Source organism: Pseudophryne corroboree, unplaced genomic scaffold (assembly GCF_028390025.1).
Source record: "Pseudophryne corroboree isolate aPseCor3 unplaced genomic scaffold, aPseCor3.hap2 scaffold_1789, whole genome shotgun sequence".
NCBI lineage: Eukaryota > Metazoa > Chordata > Amphibia > Anura > Myobatrachidae > Pseudophryne > Pseudophryne corroboree.
In genome coordinates, this window is record NW_026968427.1 from 66,548 (window position 1) to 82,440 (window position 15,893).

General features: G+C 42.5%; 5 non-coding genes across 5 annotated transcripts; 1 reads left to right on the top strand and 4 right to left on the bottom strand.

Annotated features, from left to right (window-relative positions):
• Nucleotides 1-1,940: 1,940 nt before the first annotated feature.
• LOC135002411 (U1 spliceosomal RNA) lies at nucleotides 1,941-2,104 on the bottom strand. Its single transcript, XR_010203608.1, has one exon. It is a non-coding gene; the product is annotated as a U1 spliceosomal RNA (small nuclear RNA).
• A 1,965-nt stretch (nucleotides 2,105-4,069) lies between these two features.
• LOC135002413 (U1 spliceosomal RNA) lies at nucleotides 4,070-4,232 on the bottom strand. Its single transcript, XR_010203610.1, has one exon. It is a non-coding gene; the product is annotated as a U1 spliceosomal RNA (small nuclear RNA).
• Nucleotides 4,233-4,384: 152 nt separating this feature from the next.
• Nucleotides 4,385-4,548, bottom strand: LOC135002410 (U1 spliceosomal RNA). The gene has a single exon (XR_010203607.1). It is a non-coding gene; the product is annotated as a U1 spliceosomal RNA (small nuclear RNA).
• Nucleotides 4,549-5,223: 675 nt separating this feature from the next.
• LOC135002412 (U1 spliceosomal RNA) lies at nucleotides 5,224-5,386 on the bottom strand. Its single transcript, XR_010203609.1, has one exon. It is a non-coding gene; the product is annotated as a U1 spliceosomal RNA (small nuclear RNA).
• Nucleotides 5,387-9,284: 3,898 nt separating this feature from the next.
• On the top strand, nucleotides 9,285-9,358 carry TRNAN-AUU (transfer RNA asparagine (anticodon AUU)). The gene has a single exon. It is a non-coding gene; the product is annotated as a tRNA-Asn (tRNA).
• The last annotated feature ends 6,535 nt before the right edge of the window (nucleotides 9,359-15,893 follow it).

Consider the following 15,893-nt stretch of genomic DNA (forward strand, 5'->3'; position numbering starts at 1 on the left):
TTTTCCAATGCGCAGCTCTTTGCAAAAGAGAGATATTGGCAAGGAAAAGCTGTCTTGTACCTTTGCATTTTTCTCCCAAACGAAGGACACTAGAAAGATAATTTTAAAGCCTCCTGTTAGGCCATCATCTACACGACATAGCCCTGAATTTTCCAATGCGCAGCTCTTTGCAAAAGAGAGATATTGGCAAGGAAAAGCTGTCTTGTACCTTTGCATTTTTCTCCCAAACGAAGGTCACTAGAAAGAAAATTTTAAAGCCTCCTGTTAGGCCATCATCTACACGACATAGCCCTGAATTTTCCAATGCGCAGCTCTTTGCAAAAGAGAGATATTGGCAAGGAAAAGTTGTCTTGTACCTTTGCATTTTTCTCCCAAACGAAGGACACTAGAAAGAAAATTTTAAAGCCTCCTGTTAGGCCATCATCTACACGACATAGCCCTGAATTTTCCAATGCGCAGCTCTTTGCAAAAGAGAGATATTGGCAAGGAAAAGCTGTCTTGTACCTTTGCATTTTTCTCCCAAACGAAGGACACTAGAAAGAAAATGTTAAAGCCTCCTGATAGGCCATCATCTACACGACATAGCCCTGAATTTTCCAATGCGCAGCTCTTTGCAAAAGAGAGATATTGGCAAGGAAAAGCTGTCTTGTACCTTTGCATTTTTCTCCCAAACGAAGGACACTAGAAAGAAAATTTTAAAGCCTCCTGTTAGGCCATCATCTACACGACATAGCCCTGAATTTTCCAATGCGCAGCTCTTTGCAAAAGAGAGATATTGGCAAGGAAAAGCTGTCTTGTACCTTTGCATTTTTCTCCCAAACGAAGGACACTAGAAAGATAATTTTAAAGCCTCCTGTTAGGCCATCATCTACACGACATAGCCCTGAATTTTCCAATGCGCAGCTCTTTGCAAAAGAGAGATATTGGCAAGGAAAAGCTGTCTTGTACCTTTGCATTTTTCTCCCAAACGAAGGACACTAGAAAGATAATTTTAAAGCCTCCTGTTAGGCCATCATCTACACGACATAGCCCTGAATTTTCCAATGCGCAGCTCTTTGCAAAAGAGAGATATTGGCAAGGAAAAGCTGTCTTGTACCTTTGCATTTTTCTCCCAAACGAAGGTCACTAGAAAGAAAATTTTAAAGCCTCCTGTTAGGCCATCATGCTTCGTGTGTCAGGAGCATGTGAGTGTCAGGTGCGTGTGTGTGTCAGGCGCTGCGTGTGTCAGGCGCTGCGTGTGTCAGGCGCTGCGTGTGTCAGGCGCTGCGTGTGTCAGGCGCTGCCTGTGCGTTAGGCGCTGCGTGTCTGTGTGTGTCAGGCGCTGCGTGTCTGTGTGTGTCAGGCGCTGCGTGTGTGTCAGGCGCTGCCTGTGCGTGTGTGCCAGGCGCTGCCTGTGCGTGTGTGTCAGGCGCCGCGTGTCTGTCAGGCGCCGCGTGTGCGTCAGGCGCCGCGTGTGCGTCAGGCGCCGCGTGTCTATGTGCGTCAGGCGCCGCGTGTCTATGTGCGTCAGGCGCCGCGTGTGAGTGTGTGCGTGTGTGTCAGGTCCGTGTGAGTGTCAGGTGCTGCGTCTGTGTGTGCGTGTGTCAGGTGCTGCGTGTGAGTGTGTGCGCGTGTGTCAGGTCCGTGTGAGTGTCAGGTGCTGTGTGTGTGTGTGTCAGGTGCTGTGTGTGTGCGTGTGTGTCAGGTGCTGTGTGTGTGTGTGTGTGTGTGTCAGGTGCTGTGTGCGTGTGCGTCCAGCGCTGCATATGCGTATGCGTGTCAGGCGTTGCATGTCTGTGTGTGTCAGGCGCTGCGTGTCTGGGGGGGGTGGCCGGACACACAGCTGAGAGGGGGGGGGGGTGGCTGGACACACAGCAGAGAGGGGAGGGTGACCGGACACACGGCAGGGAGGGGAGGGGGTAGGGGGTGGCCGAACACAGCAGGAAGAGGGGGGAGTTGACCAGAAGAAAGCACAAACACAGTCCCCCACTACCACAAATAATGCAGTTGAGTTTCCCACATTTGGGGAAATCACAGGTGTCAGCATACCCAGAATGCAATGAATGAACCTCACCCTGGGAGAACAATCTTCATGACCATGGTATCTCCTATGCAAAATAAGTATGATTTGGGATAGGGCTGGGGAGGGCCGCTGCAGCCCTTGTAGATTCTTATAAATAAAAGTTCTTCTTTTCTTGTCAAAATTAATAGCTAAGAATAGGCTGCCTGAGGCAGCCCCCTCTTAAGTGGCCTGCTACTGAAGGCACCAACTACAAACTGAGCTCCCTGTTCATGGAAGCGAGGTTATAGAGGAGGGGGCGCTGAGCATCTTGGGAACAGTCAAAAGCTTTGAGCCTGTTGGTGCCTCAGATCAAGATCCTACTCTACACCCCAATGTGAATCCTTGTGGAGTCCAGTGTACCCCACAGAAGAAATGAATGTGTCACACCCATTGGCAGCAACATTAGAATAGCTGCTGATGGGCACAATTGAGAAAGGAAGGGGGGAAAACATTTGAATCCAGCACATATATGTAATTTGAATATGTAATTTGTACCTTCCTACTTTAAAATGTAATGGATGAACCTCACCCTGTGAGAACTATCTTCATGATCAAGAGATCTCATACGCAAGAAAAGCATGTGCTGGGATAGGGCTGTGGAGGGCGGCTGCTCGGGCACACACCCGTCAAGTTAAGGAGATTCAACTGAGGAAGCACAAGGGAACTGCAGGGAGACCACATATTTTCAGATGAACATGAGAGGGCGGAAGGCTGCCTAATACTGAAGCACCCTCAAACATCAAACCATATGCAACAACTAGTACAAGCATTCCTGGGGAAAGGTCTGCAGCAGATGGATTTGCATACGGTGATGTCATCCAAGCAATGGGCATAGTTGGCTGCAACCCTCGTCTGCATATGAAAAGAGAAAATGGTCACGCAGGGCATGGCGGCCTTTGTGGGGTTGCGCTTGGATGACCCCTAGATCGCTTTATACACCCCCATCAGTGTGGGGCTCATGTTGGCCATGCCCAAGCCCCTGAAGCATTCAAGCTGATTTCTTGCAGCAGCTGGACCCAGTAACAGCTCCAGAGTTGCTCTACAAGACAAGTAAAAGGGTGTGAGCCCTGCAGCACCACCTGTAGTTTGCATACACACATATATAGGACAGCATCTCTTATATGCCCCAGGGGCAATAAAATAGTAGCCTTATCTAGGGTATCCGTCCATGCCGCTACAGCACTACACACCCAGGCCGACGCAATTGCCGGTCTGAGTAAGGTACCTGAATGTGTATAAATGGACTTCAGGGTAATCTCCTGTTTGCGGTCAGCAGACTCTTTGAGGGTAGCCGTATCCTGGGACGGGAGGGCTACCTTCTTGGATAAGCGTGTTAATGCTTTGTCCACCCAAGGGGAGGATTCCCATCGTAACCTATCCGTTGATGGGAAAGGGGAATCCTTTTGGAAATCTGCAGGAGATTCCCAAGCTTTTTCACATAACTCGTTCAGCTCGTGTGAGGGGGGAAAGGTTACCTCAGGCTTCTTTCCCTTGTACATATGTACCCTCTTGTCAGGGATAGGGGGCTCCTCTGTGATGTGCAAAACATCTTTTATTGCCATAATCATATATCAAATGTATTTTGCCAATTTTGGCTGTAACTTTGCATCATCGTAATCGACACTGGAGTCAGAATCCGTGTCGGTATCTGTGTCAACAATCTGGATAGTGGGCGCTTATGAGACCCTGACAGTCCCTGCGACATAGGATTAGGCATTGGTTGAGACCCTGACTGTCCCAAAGCTTCTGCCTTGTCTAATCTTTTGTGCAATGAGTTTACACTAGCATTTTAAACATTCCACATATCCATCCAATCAGGTGTCGGCGGAGACACCACGTTCATTTGCTCCCGCTCCTCTCTAATATAGCCTTCTTCCTCAGACATGTCGACACACGTGTACCGACACACTACACACACAGGGAATGCTTTTTCTGAAGACAGTTTCCCCACAAGGCCCTTTGGAGAGACAGAGAGAGAGTATGCCAGCAGACAGCAAACTAGGCTGGAGAGAGACCTAAGACAAAGAAATCTGAATTATATGAAAGCCGACCAGTGGAAACACAAATTATGCAGCCAAGTTTCCCACATTTGGGGAAATCACAGGGGCAGCACACCCAGAGTGCAATGGGTGAGTCTTGCCCTGGGAGAAGCACCTTCATGATCATAGTATCTCACCTGGCAGGTAAGTAGGAGTTGGGCTAGAGCTGGGGAGGGTCGCTGCTCGGGCACCCCCCTGTCAAATGAAGGAGATCCAACTGAGGCAGCACAAGGGAACTCTCGAAAGAAGAACAAGGCTAGAGGAAGATCTGAGACAAAGAAATCTGACTTTTACCAGAGCTGACCAGAGGAAAGCACAAACACAGTCCCCCACTACCACAAATAATGCAGTCGAGTTTCCCACATTTGGGGAAATCACAGGGGTTAGCATACTCAGAATGCAATGAATGAACCTCACCCTGGGAGAACAATCTTCATGACCATGGTATCTCCTATGCAAAATAAGTATGATTTGGGATAGAGCTGGGGAGGGCCGCTGCTCAGGCACATCTCTGTCAAGTAAAGGAGATTCAACTGAGGCAGCACAAGGGAACTCTCATCTGGGGACAACAACTGCAGGGAGAACACATATTTTCAGATGAACATGGGAGGGCAGAAGGCTGCCTAATACTGAAGCACCCCCAAACAACAAACCAAATGCAACAACTAGTACAAGCATTCCTGGGGGAAGGCCTGCAGCAGATGGATTTGCATACGGTGATGTCATCCAAGCAGTGGGTCAAAGTTGGCTTCAACCCTCATCTGCATATGAAAAGAGAAAAGGGGCGTGCAGGGCATGGCGGCCTTTTGCGGCGCTTGGATGACCCCTAGTTCGCATTAAACACCTCCACCCTCCTTCGGTGTGGGGCTCATGTTGGCTATGCCCCAGCCCCTGAAGCATTCAAGCTGATTTCTTGCAGCAGCTGGGCACTGTAACAGCTCCAGAGCTGCTCTGTAAGGCAAGTAAAAGGGTGTGGGCACTGCAGCACTACCTGTAGTTCGCATTGTGCGTTGGAAGGCACAAAGTAAGCAGACAGGAGGAGAAGTCAGGATAGTGCACAAGGGTATAGAAGGGAGGGGCTCAAAAAAAAAAGAAGTGGAAACAGACAGCAAACTAGGCTGGAGAGAGACCTGAGACAAAGAGATCTGAATTATATGAAAGCAGACCAGTGGAAACACAAATTATGCAGTCAAGTGTCCCACATTTGGGGAAATCGCAGGAGCAGCACACCCAGAGTGCAATGGGTGAGCCTTGCCCTGGGAGAAGCACCTTCCTGATCATAGTATCTCACTTGGCACGTAAGTAGGAGTTGGGCTAGAGCTGGGGAGGGTCGCTGCTCGGGCACCCCCCTGTCAAGTGAAGGAGATCCAACTGAGGCAGCACAAGGGAACTCTCAAAAGAAGAACAAGGCTAGAGGAAGATCTGAGACAAAGAAATCTGACCTGTTTTTCCCAAGAGGAAACTATATTAGGAATGCAGACATATGATGGTGGCCCTGTTGGCACCACCGATAACTGACTGGGTAAATGTTTCAGTAATATCAGAGTAAGGTTGGATAAATCTGTGTCCCAGACACAGACGTAGAGAATAGATGTGATATTCATGGCTATGTTTCTTTTCCCTCAGGCCCCGCTGGGTCGCAAAAATGTTATTTTGCCCAGTTACTACACACTGATACTGACACGGATACTGATACTTATGTCGACCATAAGTTTCCTGATTAGATCCAATATTGGCAAGGAGCATTCAGTACATGATTGTGGATATTATGGACATATTAAAATCACTGAAGACCCTGCTGTTCCTGACAAAGGGGTCTATATGTATGTATATATAGATATATAATGAAAGCTGATGTAACGTTCCTCCATCTCTGTTTGAGAAAGTCTGGGCCAGCTCGACAAAATGGTTTCAAATCCCCAAAAGGATTCTGGTTGTTTATTCATTTCCCGCCGCGGACAGAATACAAATACATGTGCATGGGTGAGTAGTAGTATTCAAGAATTGGTCGAATACCTTGTCATCCGATATAGATACCCTGGAGAGATGGGATACTCCTTACGTTGTATCATATCAAGGACACTGCAGCATACTTACGTGAGACTGCAAGGGATATAGGACTCTTGAGTTCACGGGCCAATTTCATGGCAGTGTCGGATAGGAGGGCATTGTGGATTCACCAAGAGAATGCTGATGCTGACTCCAAGAAGAAAGGGAGTCTCTTCCCTATGAAGGTGAAGCCTTGTTTGGTGATATCTAATTAGCACACAGGTAAGGAATTAAGAAAATCTTTATTTAAGGGTGAAGATGTTTCTCACAAAATCGTTGCCCCAATGCATCGTTGAAATTCAAGCTGGAAAGATGATTTTAATATATCACTTGTACATTTTGTATTGCTCTTCTGGTGACAATGTAGTTTGTTTTTGTCAATTACCATTTTAATAATAGGGTAAAGAAAATTAAGTGGATTTTTGAAAGAAAACAATACTGTCAATATACTATTAAAACAAATTAAAATGGTAAAAGTTATTGTACTTTAAGTAAAAATAAAAGAGACAAAATATCAATCCCAGTTTTGGATTACTTTAATTAACAAAAAAAAATGCATATAGCAGAGGATAGTTTCAATCTGCCTACCTCTGGGTTATGGGCCCAGCATGCTTCCATTGCTGTACTCTGCTGCACATGTAAGTGCAAGAGATCCTGAAGCACTCACTCATCATGGGAAAGTACCAATGTGTTTCTTCGTTGGTTGATAGAAGAAACATCTTACAAAAACTCTCCAGATTATTGACTTTTTTAAGTTTTTCTAGGAAACGTTTTAGATGAATGCTTATTAGCATTTGTCAGTATGTACTTTTGCAAAGTGTCTCTGTGGCGCAATCAGTTAGTATGTACGGCTATTAACCAAAAGGTTAGTGGTTCAATCCCACCCAGGGACGTAATTGACCTTGTTATCAGATTTTTGTGATCTTTAAGTAGACAAGTCAAATTTCATACCCCCTGTTATTGTGTAGGGTACCTGGCCTTCTCTGATGTAATCAGAGTTAGATTTGATTCAGTGATTTTATAAAAAAAGCTAGGAAGCACAATTTAGCAGTGGGTAGCAGAGAAAAAAAATATGCTGGCAGAAAAATCCAATTGAGTGATTAAACAGCTCTTTATTTTCTGGCTTTATTTTTATGCTAACAAATTTGTTCTCTGAAAAGTGTCCACAAAGCCAAGTCTCTGATTAACACCTTTGTAAGGATGGTTTTTCACCTATTACTAAATTAAACTTGCTTCATTGGAAAGGCAGCAAGATGCATCCTCATTTCAATGTCTACTGAAATAATACAGGTTGACACCAGGAAACATTAACGCCACTGCATCCTTGCTGCTTTCTCATGTGGAAGTCTGTTTAATGTGAAAACAAGGTGATATCTAATTAGCACACAGGTAAGGAATTAAGAAAATCTTTATTTAAGGGTGAAGATGTTTCTCACAAAATCGTTGCCCCAATGCATCATTGAAATTCAAGCTGGAAAGATGATTTTAATATATCACTTGTACATTTTGTATTGCTCTTCTGGTGACAATGTAGTTTGTTTTTGTCAATTACCATTTTAATAATAGTGTAAAGAAAATTAAGTGGATTTTTGAAAGAAAACAATACTGTCAATATACTATTAAAACAAATTAAAATGGTAAAAGTTATTGTACTTTAAGTAAAAATAAAAGAGCCAAAATATCAATCCCAGTTTTGGATTACTTTAATTAACAAACAAAAAAATGCATATAGCAGAGGATAGTTTCAATCTGCCTACCTCTGGGTTATGGGCCCAGCATGCTTCCATTGCTGTACTCTGCTGCACATGTAAGTGCAAGAGATCCTGAAGCACTCACTCATCATGGGAAAGTACCAATGTGTTTCTTCGTTGGTTGATAGAAGAAACATCTTACAAAAACTCTCCAGATTATTGACTTTATTAAGTTTTTCTAGGAAACGTTTTAGATGAATGCTTATTAGCCTTTGTCAGTATGTACTTTTGCAAAGTGTTTCTGTGGCACAATCAGTTAGTGTGTACGGCTTTTAACCAAAAGGTTGGTGGTTCAATCCCACCCAGGGACGTAATTGACCTTGTCATCAGATTTTGGTGATATTTAAGTAGACAAGTCAAAATTTCAAACCCCCTCTTATTGTGTAGGGTACCTGGCCTTCTCTGATGTAATCAGAGTTAGATTTGATTCAGTGATTTTATAAAAACATCTAGGAAGCACAATTTAGCAGTGGGTTGCAGAGAAAAAGAAATATGCTTGCAAAAAAATCAAATTGCTTGATTTAACAGCTCTTAATTTTCTTGCTTAATTTTTATGCTAACAAATTTGTTCTCTGAAAAGTGTCCACAAAGCCAAGTCTCTGATTAACACCTTTGTAGGGATGGTTTTTCACCTATTACTAAATTAAACTTGCTTCATTGGAAAGGCAGCAAGATGCATCCTCATTTCAATGTCTACTGAAATAATACAGGTTGACACCAGGAAACATTAACGCCACTGCATCCTTGCTGCTTTCTCATGTGGAAGTCTGTTTAATGTGAAAACAAGGTGATATCTAATTAGCACACAGGTAAGGAATTACGAAAATCTTTATTTAAGGGTGAAGATGTTTCTCACAAAATTGTTGCCCCAATGCATCATTGAAATTCAAGCTGGAAAGATGATTTTAATATATCACTTGTACATTTTGTATTGCTCTTCTGGTGACAATGTAGTTTTTTTTGTCAATTACCATTTTAATAACAGGGTAAAGAAAATTAAGTGGATTTTTGAAAGAAAACTATACTGTCAATATACTATTAAAACAAATTAAAATGGTAAAAGTTATTGTACTTTAAGTAAAAATAAAAGAGCAAAAATATCAATCCCAGTTTTGATTACTTAAATTAACAAAAAAAATGCATATAGCAAAGGATAGTTTCAATCTGCCTACCTCTGGGTTATGGGTCCAGCATGCTTCCATTGCAGTACTCTGCTGCACATGTAAGTGCAAGAGATCCTGAAGCACTCACTCATCATGGGAAAGTACCAATGTGTTTATTCGTTGGTTGATGGAAGAAACATCTTACAAAAACTCTCCAGATTATTGATTTTTTTATGTTTTTCTAGGAAACGTTCTAGATGTATGCTTATTAACCTTTGTCAGTATGCACTTTTTGCAAAGTGTCTCTGTGGCGCAATCGGTTAGTGTGTTCGGCTATTAACCGAAAGGTTGGTGGTTCAATCCCACCCAGGGACGTAATTAAACTTGTGATCAGATTTTGGTGATATTTAAGTAGACAAGTCAAAATTTCAAACCCCCTCTTATGGTGTAGGGTACATGGCCTTCTCTGATGTAATCAGAGTTAGATTTGATTCAGTGATTTTATAAAAAAACAGCTAGGAAGCACAATTTAGCAGTGGGTTGCAGAGAAAAAAAATATGCTGGCAGAAAAATCCAATCGAGTGATTAAACAGCTCTTCATTTTCTGGCTTTATTTTTATGCTAACAAATTTGTTCTCTGAAAAGTGTCCACAAAGCCAAGTCTCTGATTAACACCTTTGTAAGGATGGTTTTTCACCTATTACTAAATTAAACTTGCTTAATTGGAAAGGCAGCAAGATGCATCCTCATTTCAATGTCTACTGAAATAATACAAGTTGACACCAGGAAACATTAACGCCACTGCATCCTTGCTGCTTTCTCATGTGGAAGTCTGTTTAATATGAAAACAAGGTGATATCTAATTAGCACACAGGTAAGGAATTAAGAAAATCTTTATTTAAGGGTGAAGATGTTTCTCACAAAATCGTTGCCCCAATGCATCATTGAAATTCAAGCTGGAAATATGATTTTAATATATCACTTGTACATTTTGTATTGCTCTTCTGGTGACAATGTAGTTTGTTTTTGTCAATTACCATTTTAATAATAGGGTAAAGAAAATGAAGTGGATTTTTGAAAGAAACCAATACTGTCAATATACTATTAAAACAAATTAAAATGGTAAAAGTTGTTGTACTTTAAGTAAAAATAAAAGAGCCAAAATATCAATCCCAGTTTTGGATTTCTTTAATTAACAAAAAAAATGCATATAGCAGAAGATAGTTTCAATCTGCCTACCTCTGGGTTATGGGCCCAGCATGCTTCCATTGCTGTACTCTGCTGCACATGTAAGTGCAAGAGATCCTGAAGCACTCACTCATCATGGGAAAGTACCAATGTGTTTCTTCGTTGGTTGATGGAAGAAACATCTTACAAAAACTCTCCAGATTATTGACTTTTTAAAGTTTTTCTAGGAAACGTTTTAGATGAATGCTTATTAGCCTTTGTCAGTATATACTTTTACAAAGTGTCTCTGTGGCGCAATCAGTTAGTATGTACGGCTATTAACCAAAAGGTTGGTGGTTCAATCCCACCCAGGTACCTAATTGACCTTGTTATCAGATTTTGGTGATCTTTAAGTAGACAAGTCAAAATTTCAAACCCCCTGTTATGGTGTAGGGTACCTGGCCTTCTCTGATGTAATCAGAGTTAGATTTGATTCAGTGATTTTATAAAAACAGCTAGGAAGCACAATTTAGCAGTGGTTTGCAGAGAAAAAAAATATGCAGGCAGAAAAATCCAATTGAGTGATTAAACAGCTCTTTATTTTCTGGCTTTATTTTTATGCTAACAAATTTGTTCTCTGAAAAGTGTCCACAAAGCCAAGTCTCTGATTAACACCTTTGTAAGGATGGTTTTTCACCTATTACTAAATTAAACTTGCTTCATTGGAAAGGCAGCAAGATGCATCCTCATTTCAATGTCTACTGAAATAATACAGGTTGACACCAGGAAACATTAACGCCACTGCATCCTTGCTGCTTTCTCATGTGGAAGTCTGTTTAATGTGAAAACAAGGTGATATCTAATTAGCACACAGGTAAGGAATTAAGAAAATCTTTATTAAAGGGTGAAGATGTTTCTCACAAAATCGTTGCCCCAATGCATCATTGAAATTCAAGCTGGAAAGATGATTTTAATATATCACTTGTACATTTTGTATTGCTCTTCTGGTGACAATGTAGTTTGTTTTTGTCAATTACCATTTTAATAATAGGGTAAAGAAAATTAAGTGGATTTTTGAAAGAAAACAATACTGTCAATATACTATTAAAACAAATTAAAATGGTAAAAGTTATTGTACTTTAAGTAAAAATAAAAGAGCCAAAATATCAATCCCAGTTTTGGATTACTTTAATTAACAAACAAAAAAATGCATATAGCAGAGGATAGTTTCAATCTGCCTACCTCTGGGTTATAGGCCCAGCATGCTTCCATTGCTGTACTCTGCTGCACATGTAAGTGCAAGAGATCCTGAAGCACTCACTCATCATGGGAAAGTACCAATGTGTTTCTTCGTTGGTTGATAGAAGAAACATCTTACAAAAACTCTCCAGATTATTGACTTTTTTAAGTTTTTCTAGGAATCGTTTTAGATGAATGCTTATTAGCAATTGTCAGTATGGACTTTTGCAAAGTGTCTCTGTGGCGCAATCAGTTAGTGTGTACGGCTATTAACCAAAAGGTTGGTGGTTCAATCCCACCCAGGGACGTAATTGACCTTGTTATCAGATTTTGGTGATCTTTAAGTAGACAAGTCAAATTTCATACCCCCTGTTATGGTGTAGGGTACCTGGCCTTCTCTGATGTAATCAGAGTTAGATTTGATTCAGTGATTTTATAAAAACATCTAGGAAGCACAATTTAGCAGTGGGTTGCAGAGAAAAAGAAATATGCTGGCAAAAAAATCAAATTGCGTGATTAAACAGCTCTTCATTTTCTGGCTTTATTTTTATGCTAACAAATTTGTTCTCTGAAAAGTGTCCACAAAGCCAAGTCTCTGATTAACACCTTTGTAGGGATGGTTTTTCACCTATTACTAAATTAAACTTGCTTCATTGGAAAGGCAGCAAGATGTATCCTCATTTCAATGTCTACTGAAATAATACAGGTTGACACCAGGAAACATTAACGCCACTGCATCCTTGCTGCTTTCTCATGTGGAAGTCTGTTTAATGTGAAAACAAGGTGATATCTAATTAGCACACAGGTAAGGAATTAAGAAAATCTTTATTTAAGGGTGAAGATGTTTCTCACAAAATTGTTGACCCAATGCATCATTGAAATTCAAGCTGGAAAGATGATTTTAATATATCACTTGTACATTTTGTATTGCTCTTCTGGTGACAATGTAGTTTGTTTTTGTCAATTACCATTTTAATAATAGGGTACAGAAAATGAAGTGGATTTTTGAAAGAAAACAATACTGTCGATATTCTATTAAAACAAATTAAAATGGTAAAAGTTATTGTACTTTAAGTAAAAATAAAAGAGACAAAATATCAATCCCAGTTTTGGATTACTTTAATTAACAAAAAAAAATGCATATAGCAGAGGATAGTTTCAATCTGCCTACCTCTGGGTTATGGGCCCAGCATGCTTCCATTGCAGTACTCTGCTGCACATGTAAGTGCAAGAGATCCTGAAGCACTCACTCATCATGGGAAAGTACCAATGTGTTTCTTCGTTGGTTGATGGAAGAAACATCTTACAAAAACTCTCCAGATTATTGACTTTTTAAAGTTTTTCTAGGAAACGTTTTAGATGAATGCTTATTAGCCTTTGTCAGTATGAACTTTTGCAAAGTGTCTCTGTGGCGCAATCAGTTAGTATGTACGGCTATTAACCATAAGGTTGGTGGTTCAATCCCACCCAGGGACCTAATTGACCTTGTTATCAGATTTTGGTGATCTTTAAGTAGACAAGTCAAAATTTCAAACCCCCTCTTATGGTGTAGGGTACCTGGCCTTCTCTGATGTAATCAGAGTTAGATTTGATTCAGTGATTTTATAAAAACAGCTAGGAAGCACAATTTAGCAGTGGGTTGCAGAGAAAAAAAATATGCTGGCAGAAAAATCCAATTGAGTGATTAAACAGCTCTTCATTTTCTGGCTTTATTTTTATGCTAACAAATTTGTTCTCTGAAAAGTGTCCACAAAGCCAAGTCTCTGATTAACACCTTTGTAAGGATGGTTTTTCACCTATTACTAAATTAAACTTGCTTCATTGGAAAGGCAGCAAGATGCATCCTCATTTCAATGGTAAGTCAACCTTCTTGCCCTATGTTCCCTGTCAACGGATGAAGACGCATCATTATCTACCGCAGTCATTTTGGCCCAATAGATATGCAAGAAGTTTAGATTCCCCTTTCTTTGCAGGTAGAGGAAGGAAAAGGAAGAGGTCTGTAGCCTCTTCAAGATTGCAGGACCAGAGATTGTCCTCTGCTTCTGCCAAATCCACTGCATGACACTGGGGCTTTCTTGCAGGAGCCCACACCAGTGGGGGCACGTCTAAAACTCTTCAGTCAGTTCTGGATTCATTCGGACCTGTACTCGTGGGTTTTACAAATAGTGTCCCAAGGGTACAAACTGGGGTTTCAAGACGTTCCCCCTCACCGATTGTTCAAATTGGCCTTAGTCAGCAGGGAGAAGGTTTTTATTCAAGCCTCTTCGTGGTCCCGAAGCCGGACGGCTCAGTCAGACCAATCTTAAATCTGAAATCCCTCAATTTCTTCCTAAAGAAATTCAATTTCAAGATGGAATTTTCTCAGGGCAGTGATCTCCAGTCCGGAGGACGGAGATTTCATGGTTTTGGTAGACATAAAGGATGCCTACTTACATGTTCCCATTTAGCCACTGCCTCAAGCTACCTAAGGTTTGCAATTCAGGATTGTCATGACCAATTTCAGACATTGCCGTTTGGTCTGTCCACGGCTCCGAGGATTTTCACCAGGGTGATGGTGGAAATTATGGTTCTCCTTCGCAAGCAAGGAGTCACAATTATCCCGTACTTGGATGATCTCCTGATAAAGGCGAGATCCAGGGACCAGTTGGTGCAAAACATTGCACTCTCCCTGACAGTTCTTCAACAACATGGTTGGCTCCTAAACTTGCCAAAATCGCAGTTGGTCCCAATGACGCGGTTGTTGTTTTTGGGAGTCATACTGTTAGGCGCCGGGGTCCGCTTGATGGTCTGCGCGGCCCGGCGCCTAGCAACTAGAGACGCCGTGCACGTACAGCCGCCGGCTCCCTAGCAACGCTAGACGCCGGGTGCGCTGAGCCGCACGGACCCTAGCAACGGGGACGCCACTGGCGGACCGCGTTCCCCGTTGCTAGGCTTTAGGAAATTAAGATATTCACCTGCTCTCTGGCCGTGCAGCAAGGCAGCTGCACGGCATTTATTCTAATCAGCCTTTAGCAGCTGATTGGAGGACTCCTTGTTAAATACACTCCCAGGGCTTCTCACAGACGCCGGTAATAGCTTCCTGCATGCTGCCTTTGTTTGCTGAGAGTCTGTTTCCAGTCCTGCTGTATCCGGTCATTCCAGTCCGCAGAAGTCCGGTATTCGGGAGTTGTCATCTCATCCCAAGAGGTCGTTTGGTTCCCTGGAGTCCTGACTGATCACCGTTTTATATCCAGTGGTGTTCGTGAGTTGCGGCTCTGCCGTGTGTTGCGGCTCAGCCGCTTTACCTTTTATATTTTGTGTTTGGAGCATTTGCGGAGGGTTCCGCTTCCACAAGTCCTCTCTGGTACTTGGCGGTGCCGGGTAGGAGAATTGGACAAGTGGATATTTTGGTTGTCCTTTTTCCTGGCGGTTTCTCCGCACATATTATAGTTTTGAGTTTGCTTAGCCCCTGGCCTGGTTGTTTAGTTAGAGGGCCTCTTGTTATCACCCTGTCTCAGGTTTGGTTTCCCTTTGTCTCTCATTAAGACCGGGGGGCATCGAAGTTGGGCAGACATAATCCGCCCTTCAAACGCGGCTGCCAAGGGCTCAAGAAACCATAGTCTCGCAGGGGATTTCTGACAACATGGGTGAGACAACAGAGTTAGGGCGCCAGGGGCTATTTTCCTGTCCTGCTCCCTTCCCCAGCATTCCGTTCCAGTGCTCCAGTCCTTGCCATAAGATCTTCTCTGACCAGAGTGCTGGAATCATAACATTATTACCGGCCATACCAAAACTTAAAATTAAACGGGGTTTAATTTTTTCTCATTCAGTTTTGTGAGAGTTTATCGGCCTCATGAATCCAACAGGTTTAGGGCCAAATCCTGGTCAGCTCTTAGTCAGCCAGATTCAAGAACTTACTCAGATGGTTCAGGATCTTTTTCTTCGGGTGAAGTCGCAGGAAGATCTTTTGCGAGCTTCCCCAAGGGTAGTCCCTGAACCAAAGATGCATTTGCCTGACCGTTTTTCTGGTGATAGAAAAGAGTTTTTTAATTTTAAAGAATCCTGTAAACTTTATTTTCGTTTAAGACCGACTTCCTCGGGTACTGAATCTCAGCGGGTCGGGTTTATTATTTCTTTGCTCCAGGGGGATCCTCAGACCTGGGCATTTGGTTTAAGAGCAGAGGATCCGGCATTGTTGTCAATTGACGCTTTTTTTGAGTCTTTAGGGCTCTTGTATGATGACCCTGATAGAGAGGCGTCCGCTGAAAGTCAGTTGCGCGCTCTCAGACAGGGTAGAAATCCTGCAGAGGTTTATTGTACGGAGTTTCGCCGTTGGTCGAACGACTGTGGCTGGAATGACCCAGCCCTGCGCAGTCAGTTTCGCCTCGGCTTATCAGAGTCTATAAAAGACAGTCTCCTTCAGTACCCCGCTCCTGAGACTCTCGATAAACTCATGGAGCTTTCTATTAAGATTGATCGTCGTCTCAGAGAGCGGAGGGCTGAAAAAGGAGCACCTGTAAGGTCA